Here is an 8122-nt window from a genome sequence, read left to right on the forward strand (position 1 = left end):
AAGTCGGCTAGCTCAATCTGTTTAGCTCTTACAGAGCAAGCGTTCCAGGTTAGCGGTTTAGACACCATATTGGATGATGAACTTACCGAGCACTTGGATCTGTTCTGGCTTATTGCGGCACTTACGAAGAGCACCGGTCATGTTGATGAAGATCTCTATCAATTCATCCGCTGTGAACAGATCGGGATTGTTTGTTTGAGCTGTTGGTTGCCTCCAGAATCCAGGGGAGGATGGAGAGCTTTGTCCAGCAGATGATCCAGACGTTTCTTGAGAGGGCGCGGATCGCACCCTGGGATTCGCTTGTCCATGAAGAGGCGGAAAGTTCTCCGTCCTGAAAGCCGGGGCCTTATCCTTCCTTCGTGCTGGTTGATTGTTGGTGGACGCTTGATTTTGGATGCGCTTTAAATCCTCGCGTTTAGGGCACTGCTTGTTGGATCCTTGGCGAGTACTACCACAGTTGGCGCATTTGGACGCCACAGCTTCATCCGCAGCACATTCGGAGGTGGCATGGTATTGAGCGCAATTTTCGCAGCGTGGCTTAATGTTGCAGTTGCGGGTACCGTGTCCGAAGTTCAGACACCGCTGGCACTGAGTCACATCGCGATGGCCACCACGGTATGGCTCCCAACGAACGATGATGGAATTGATGGACCGGATGGCTTTCAGCGCGTTGAGCGTCACCGTTCCCTTCAGGAAGTGTACCAGGAAAAGGCTATCCAGATACGCCTTCACATTTTCGTCTCTTCTTGTCATTCGATACACGGCACTTGGGGCCAGCTTGTATCGGTCCCTGATTTCATGTTCGATAAACTTCGGGTCGAAATTTGGTAGGCCCCTGATAACGACCTTGAACGGTTTTTCACCGGGGATGTAGTGGGTGAAGAATTCCACCTTGGAAGTCCTCAGGTGGGCGATGACCAAGTCATACTCCGCTTTGGTACGGAGCACCACCTTGGTGCCGACTCTGCCCAATTTGAATTCGGCTTTGACGCCCAGCGACGCTAGATCCACGATGAGCTCGTTGAGATGGGCATTTTTCACTACCAGCGGAGGTAGCTTCACTCTTGCCGCGCTCATGTCGGCAGCATTTTCTTTATCGGCAGCGTCATCGAAATCTCCGTTCGTCGCAGAGGCGTCGTCTTGACCAATCGTGCCATCAGACTGGCCTCGATTCTTCTTCCTCTTCTTGCTGCGTTTTTCCAACACAGCTGGCTGGATATTCCCATCCATGGGGAGAACAGCAAACCTGTTCGAGGTAGGCACACCGGAGCTTCCTTCACCGGGGTTCTGGACCTTCGCCGGGCTTCGCGACCGATGCTTCCCCATTACGGGGCACACACACACGCACGACAAACCGCGAAAGAGAGAGCGCGATCACTATCGCCACAAACTTTTCAAACAACTCGAGAGAGCGAGCTAACACCGAACTGAACTGCTTGACGATCAATGACGATGATGAGCAGAGGCACTTGACTTACTTGACTTAAAATGATCTTTATTTCTTGTGTTTGTGTGGTTTACATTGATGAATTTTTCAAGTGACACAGATGCGTCTTTTCAACTTTAGTTCATTTGAGATTTTAATTATTATTTACAGTTACTAGTCCTATCAGGCCTATTTTAAAGTATGACCACCTTGGTGGGAATGGTTTGCTTTGAATTGGAAAAAAGGAGACTACTTATAACTTCTATTTACAACTACAACTAACCTACAACTACTATATACACCTAACCTACTATATACAAATTGCTTATCAAAGCATGTTCTGATAAATTACATTTTTCTGCAAATTTAGTCTTAATTTCGTTAATTCTTGAATCTATTTTGGCAATTCCTGCCTCTTCGTGTAAATTTGTTATTCTAGTGTCGAAAGGACGATCAAGAACCATCCTCAGCACTCTATTCTGTGCGACCTGAATTTTGTTCCTGTGAGTCTGTGCACATGATTCCCACACCGGAGCTGCGTAGAGGAGCGCAGGTGCTATGATTTGTTTGTAGACGGCCAGTTTGTTCACCCTTGAGAGGCGAGATCTGCGGCAAATCAGCGGATACAGACACCTAACCAAGGCAGAACACTTGATTACGGTTTTCTCCACATGCGAACGGAAGAGGAGCTTTTCATCGAACAACATCCCGAGATAGGTTACTTCAGCGGACCACTCAACCCTTGTGCCATCCATGATTACAGTACAAGAAGGAGCCGGTTTTAGTTTGGGCGATTGCCGATGGAGGAACATGATCGCTTGTGTTTTGGAGGCATTGATTTTGATTTTCCACGTGGTGGCATAATCAGCAAAGGCGTTAAGGCATCGTTGAAGTTTGTTCGTTATTTCGCGAGGCATCCTTCCTTTGACGGCTATTGCGGTATCATCTGCGAACAGGAAAAACACGCAACCGTCTCCAAGGGGAGGAATGTCGGAAGTGTAAATGCTGTAAAGCAAGGGGCCCAGCAGACTGCCTTGCGGGACTCCTGCTGGGATGGAAAACGTGTCGGAAAGACAACCATTCAACGATACCTTAAACGACCTTTGCTGGAGGTAGTTACGGGTGATTTTAATAAGATGTAAAGGAAAGTTGAAGTTACAAAGCTTGTACACAAGTCCATCATGCCAAACATTGTCAAACGCCTTTTCAACGTCTAACAAGGCCATGGCTGTGGACTTGGATACAGCTTTGTTACTTCGGATGTTATTCATCACCCGTACTAGCTGGTGATTGGTGGAGTGCCCCTTTCTGAACCCAAACTGTTCCGGAAGGAGAATGTTATTTTCCTCGACAAACTTGAGCAAACGATTGAGAATGAGTTTTTCGAACAATTTGCTCAGCGCTGAAAGGAGGCTGATTGGTCTGTAGCTTGAAGACAATGTTGGATCCTTACCGGGTTTGCGGATTGGTATGATTTTTGCTACTTTCCAGATGCTTGGAAAGTAGTGCAGTTCCAAACATCACTTTCATGCTGAGTCCCTTCAAGATCAAGTTGAATATACCGTCAAACCCGGGAGCCTTCATGTTCTTGGTGCATTTCAGCGCTGAGCAAATCTGTTGTACTGTAATCATATCCGCCGGAGGCACGACACAAGGGGAGGTATCTAGGTTTTGAACGCATTGCGCAACCTGATCATCGAGCGGACTTTGGATAGTCGAGCCAAGCAAATGCGATGAAGCGACATGCTTGCCGATCGCATTTGCTTTCTCTTGTGGGGTGATTAAAAGCCCATCGTCATCATTATCGACTCTGAGAGGTGGAATGGGTTTGGGATGAGTTTTCAGGACCTTGGCTACCTTCCAGAATGGTCTGGAGCGGTCATCCAGATTCTGGACAACACGCCCGAAACTTTCATTTCGGAGTGAGTCCATTCTGGAAGCAATCTGCCTATTCAGATCGGCCATTTCACGTTTTTTACCCAGGTCTCCAGTCCTCTGAAACTGGCGTCTACGAACATTTCTCAACCGAATCAGTAATTGGGTGAGGGAATCAATAGCAACAAACTTACCCCTCACAGGAACTTGTCGAACGTATGCCTCGTCAGCCATGGATATGGCCTGTTGGAGCCCTTCCAACGTCCGGTCGATGTCATCTACGGTGTTGAGCAGTGGATTTTCATCGATGTTGCTGTCCACCATTCGTCCGTACTGCACCCAGTTGACATGGTGGTAGTCTTTACGCAGGCAGCTTCTAGCAGGAACCACGTTGACACCGACTTCAGTCACCACCGGTTGGTGGTCGGAGCTGAGATCGTTGTGCGCCTCCGGCTTGGATAGTCCGATGTTTGACAGGAAAAAGTCCAGCGTGGAGGGATTTCCCGCCGGAGAGATGAAAGTTGGTTCGTCCGGAAATTGCACAGTGTACAATCCATGTTGTGCGTGGTCGAACAATAGACATCCGTTCTGGTTCCTCTGGTAGTTCCGCCAAGCTTCATGGCGGGCGTTCAGGTCGCCCCCAACGATGAATCGGGAGCTAGTACGGGTGATGGTGGTCAGGTCCTTCTTGAATTGGATTCCTAATCCGTTGCTTGCGGTACACTGGCGTGGGCAGTAAACAGCGATGAACCGTTGGTGATTCCACCTCCACACTAATGGCTTCGATGATAGAAGTGCGGATGTGGGGCAGAGTGCAAAACTTGATTCCCTTTCTGACGATGACCGCTACACCACCCCCCCTGGAGCTGGTGCGATCAAGCCGGATAATGTTGTGGTCAGGCAACCAGAAGCTGTCACCGGACTTTAGGTGGGTCTCAGTTAGAAGAACCACGTCGATGCTATGCTTGCGGAGGAAGTCGGCAAGCTCAATATGTTTTGCTCTTACAGAGCAAGCGTTCCAGGTAGCGATGGTTAGCGGTTTAGACACCATACTGGATGATGAACTTACCGAGCACTTGGATCTGTTCGGGCTTATTGCGGCACTTACGTAGAGCACCGGTCATGTTGACGAAAATTTCCATCAGTTCATCCGCTGAAAACAGATCGGGGTTGTTGTTTTGCGCTGGTGGTTGTCTCCAGAATCCAGGGGGGGATGGAGAGCTTTGGCCAGCAGAATCACCAGAAGTTGCTTGAACGGAATGCACCCGCGAATTCGCTTGCCTTTGCTGAGGAGCACGAAGAGGCGGGAAATCCTCCGTCCGAAATGCCGGGACTTTGTCCTTCTTGCGTCCTGGTTGGCTGTTAGCTGCCGCCTGTTTTCGGATCCGTTTGAAGTCCTCGCGTTTGGAGCACTGTCTGTCGGAACCTTGGTGAGCACCACCACAGTTGGCGCATTTTAACACCACAGCTCCATCCGCAGGGCAGTCGGAAGTGGCGTGGTCTTGAGCGCAATTGCCGCAGCGTGGCTTAATGTTGCAGTTGCGGGTGCCGTGTCCAAAGTTCAGACACCGTTGGCACTGAGTCACATCGCGATGGCCGCCACGGTATGGCTCCCAGCGGACGATGATGCAATTGATGGAGCGGATGGCTTTCAGCGCGTTGAGTGTCACCGTTCCCTTCTGGAAGTGTACCAGGAAAAGGCTATCCGGATACGCCTTCACATTCTCGTCTCTTCTTGTCATCCGATAGACGGCACTTGGGGCCAGCTTGTACCGGTCCCTGATTTCAGCTTCGATAAACTTCGGGTCGAAGTTTGGTAGGCCCCTGATGACGACCTTGAATGGTTTCTCACCGGGAATGTCGTGGGTGAAGAATTCCACCTTGGAAGTCCTCAGGTGGGCGACGACCAAGTCATACTCCGCTTTGGTACGGAGCACCACCTTGGTGCCGACTCTGCCCAACTTGTATTCGGCTTTAACGCCCAGCGTCGCTAGATCCGCGATGAGCTCATTAAGATGAGCATTTTTCACTACCAACGGAGGTAGCTTCACTTTTGCCGCACTCGGGCCGGCAGAATTTTCGTTGTCGATGACGTCGCCGAAATCACCGATGTCGCTGGCGTTCGTTGCTGTGACGTCATCACGTCCACTCGCACCATCGGACTGGCCTTGGTTTTTCTTCCTCTTCTTGGATCGCTTCACCGTGGCGGTGGTGGTATTTCCAACATCGGTGGGAAGAGTAGCGTACCTATTTGAAATAGGTACACTCGTGCTACACTCACCACTGTTCTTCTCCGCTTTCTCACGGAGCCTGCTCCGGGAGCGCTGTCTTCCCATCACACGATGCGACCGACACTACTGACGACGCGAATAAACGTTTGGAATAAGCTATCGAACAACTCGACAGAGCGAGCAATACCGGACTGAACTGCTTGACGAACAAGCAGAGAATGATCCTGTGTCCTCGTTGAGCAGAGGCAGGAGAGCAGCGTTGATTTATATCTTTTCAGGTTATAGCAGAACGATGTGCAACCAAGTGGTATTCGTTTATGATGACTGGGTTTGGGGAAAAAAGGCCTATTTCATGAAAACAGTGATAAAATTATCATTTGTACATTTTCAAAAGTTTAATTACAGAAAATTGAAAAAATATTTATTTCAGAAGGTTTGTAATGTAATATCCTATCGATTGGCGTATTTGGATTTTAATTTCATCTATAAATGAAAAAGTTACAAGCGTTGAAAACCTAACACTCCTTCACCACACATATTTTTTGATTTGCACCCCAGTATAGTCGACAAAGACGTAGTTCTACCAACAATCAATACGAAACTAACGATTTTAAATTGGCTCACTACTTGACTAGCCTATTGGCCCCAAGCAAACGATTAACGTATCCCATTCTAGTCGATATTCTAGTACTACGCAACGTTTATTTTGATTCGCCATGAAAGTTTGACAGATAAAATGAGGGGTTATTGGTTTTTCCTTTGTTTCGAGGGGTGAATCAATTAGCTTGGGACCGAAGAGAGTACTAGAGCTGAGTCAAAAAGCTGAGTTCGTTATTTCGGGACCTTCTAGTCTTAGAGTTACCCCTATGGTTCTACGTCAAAAATATTTTAAGCCCTTAAAATGTACAAAAAAAACCCCCGATAAAACTTTTTCAAATTAGCCTCGAATGAAAAAGGCAGCTAAGGCCTCCTTTGGTTGGTGTTTCATCGATACTGATTTTTCTACAATAACGTTATTCTACTAGAGAGAGAGAGACACCGTGAGCTTGTGTGGACCTTGACAAATTGCACGTGGCTTCGAGGCTTTCCATCTTTTTCTTTTTTCCGTAAAGTTCCTATTTATATCAATGAACAACCAAACACCATTCCACGCACGACGAACAGGCGTAGAAAAAAAGCATGGGGATGGGATTTACAACTTGTTTATGATATTTTCATTTTTCTTCCATGCGGGCGGAAAACAAATACACGCGCTTTAGATCAGTCACGGATCGTGGCCATTCGATTCCAGGGCCAGAGCATCGTGTTGAGAGTAAAAATGTGACGCGTAAAGAGCATGTCGAATGATTGATGAGCCCAATGAGCCCTCGCCTTGGAGTGGAGCTTCCCTGGAAATTTACACTCTTAAAAAAAAATCCTCATCTGAAATCGATCACACAGTGAAATGTCAATGACAACGCCTTAAATTACCGGAAAGCTCGCTGTGAAGGCTTAAGCACCTAATTTGCAAATTTTTGAGATGTTTCTACCCACCGTGCGCTATTATCCACCGGATGTCAGACTGCGATGAAAGCGGTGTAGTCCCTTCGGTAGATGCAAATTAGGATACCAGTTGGTAAGATTTATGACGGGGCTTTGGCCGTCGTCGTCGGAGCTGCTGTTTCCTGTTTCTGAGCCTATTACAATATTGCGGGGGTGAAATTCGAGCGCGTCGGGAAGCATCCTGTGGCTCCAGATGTTACGTGCCGATCGGTTCTTTCAGCTTACGCTTGAGCTATGTTTTGGGGGTGTGGAAAAAAGTACACCGCGTATTTTGAAATGTTTCATACGATGCAAATTCAACCGATCTCATTTGAATATTTGTTTTAAAAAATATCCAGGGCTTAAAACGATGAAGCAAATTAGATTTGATTCCCCTTAGGAAGCTCAGATCCATCATTTACGGATCCCAGGCCTAATCTACTGACAGGTGAAAAATGCTGATGATGGACGTTGTCTTCAGATCTGCACATTTGGTAGAACATCGGGACCATCTTCCTCTAGTGTTATGTATCTCATTTCATGCATGACCTGAAGTGTCACTCGTGTCTCTCCAGAGTCATTTGGGTTTGCTGCTTTTCCGTTCAATGTGACAGCACGGAATAAATGAGAGTCTGTAGCCTGTCCCGCATGTACACATATGGATAAGATGAATGTTCACAGATTATTCCCCACCATATCACATTGTCATTCGGTTTGATTTTGGATGTGGCTTCCATCTTTTTTTCCGGTGTATGAGCAAGATTAGAAAAATTCGAATCCATGACACAATGCATTGACATTTGACACACCAACCCGTCCGGCTTCGGAGGTCGCCGAACATCGTTTCTGCTAGCGGATTTGCGTGTACATGCCATGTTGCTACTATGCCACGCTGTTATGTCAATTTGAATCAACATTCCAGGGGTGGTGGAAAATTCTGTCGAAATCTGCAAGTCTCACTGGAATTTCTTGATGGAAATATGAAGATTGGAATGCACGTCGGATACAGGCAAAATAGATCACAACGAACCTGTCGTGCTTCGTTGACGATGTTCAAAGAGTCAACTGT

The sequence above is a fragment of the Ochlerotatus camptorhynchus genome, unplaced genomic scaffold (assembly GCF_037179485.1).
Source record: "Ochlerotatus camptorhynchus isolate MF236.1 unplaced genomic scaffold, CSIRO-AGI_Acam_v1.1 ptg000767l, whole genome shotgun sequence".
Taxonomy (NCBI): Eukaryota; Metazoa; Arthropoda; class Insecta; order Diptera; family Culicidae; genus Ochlerotatus; species Ochlerotatus camptorhynchus.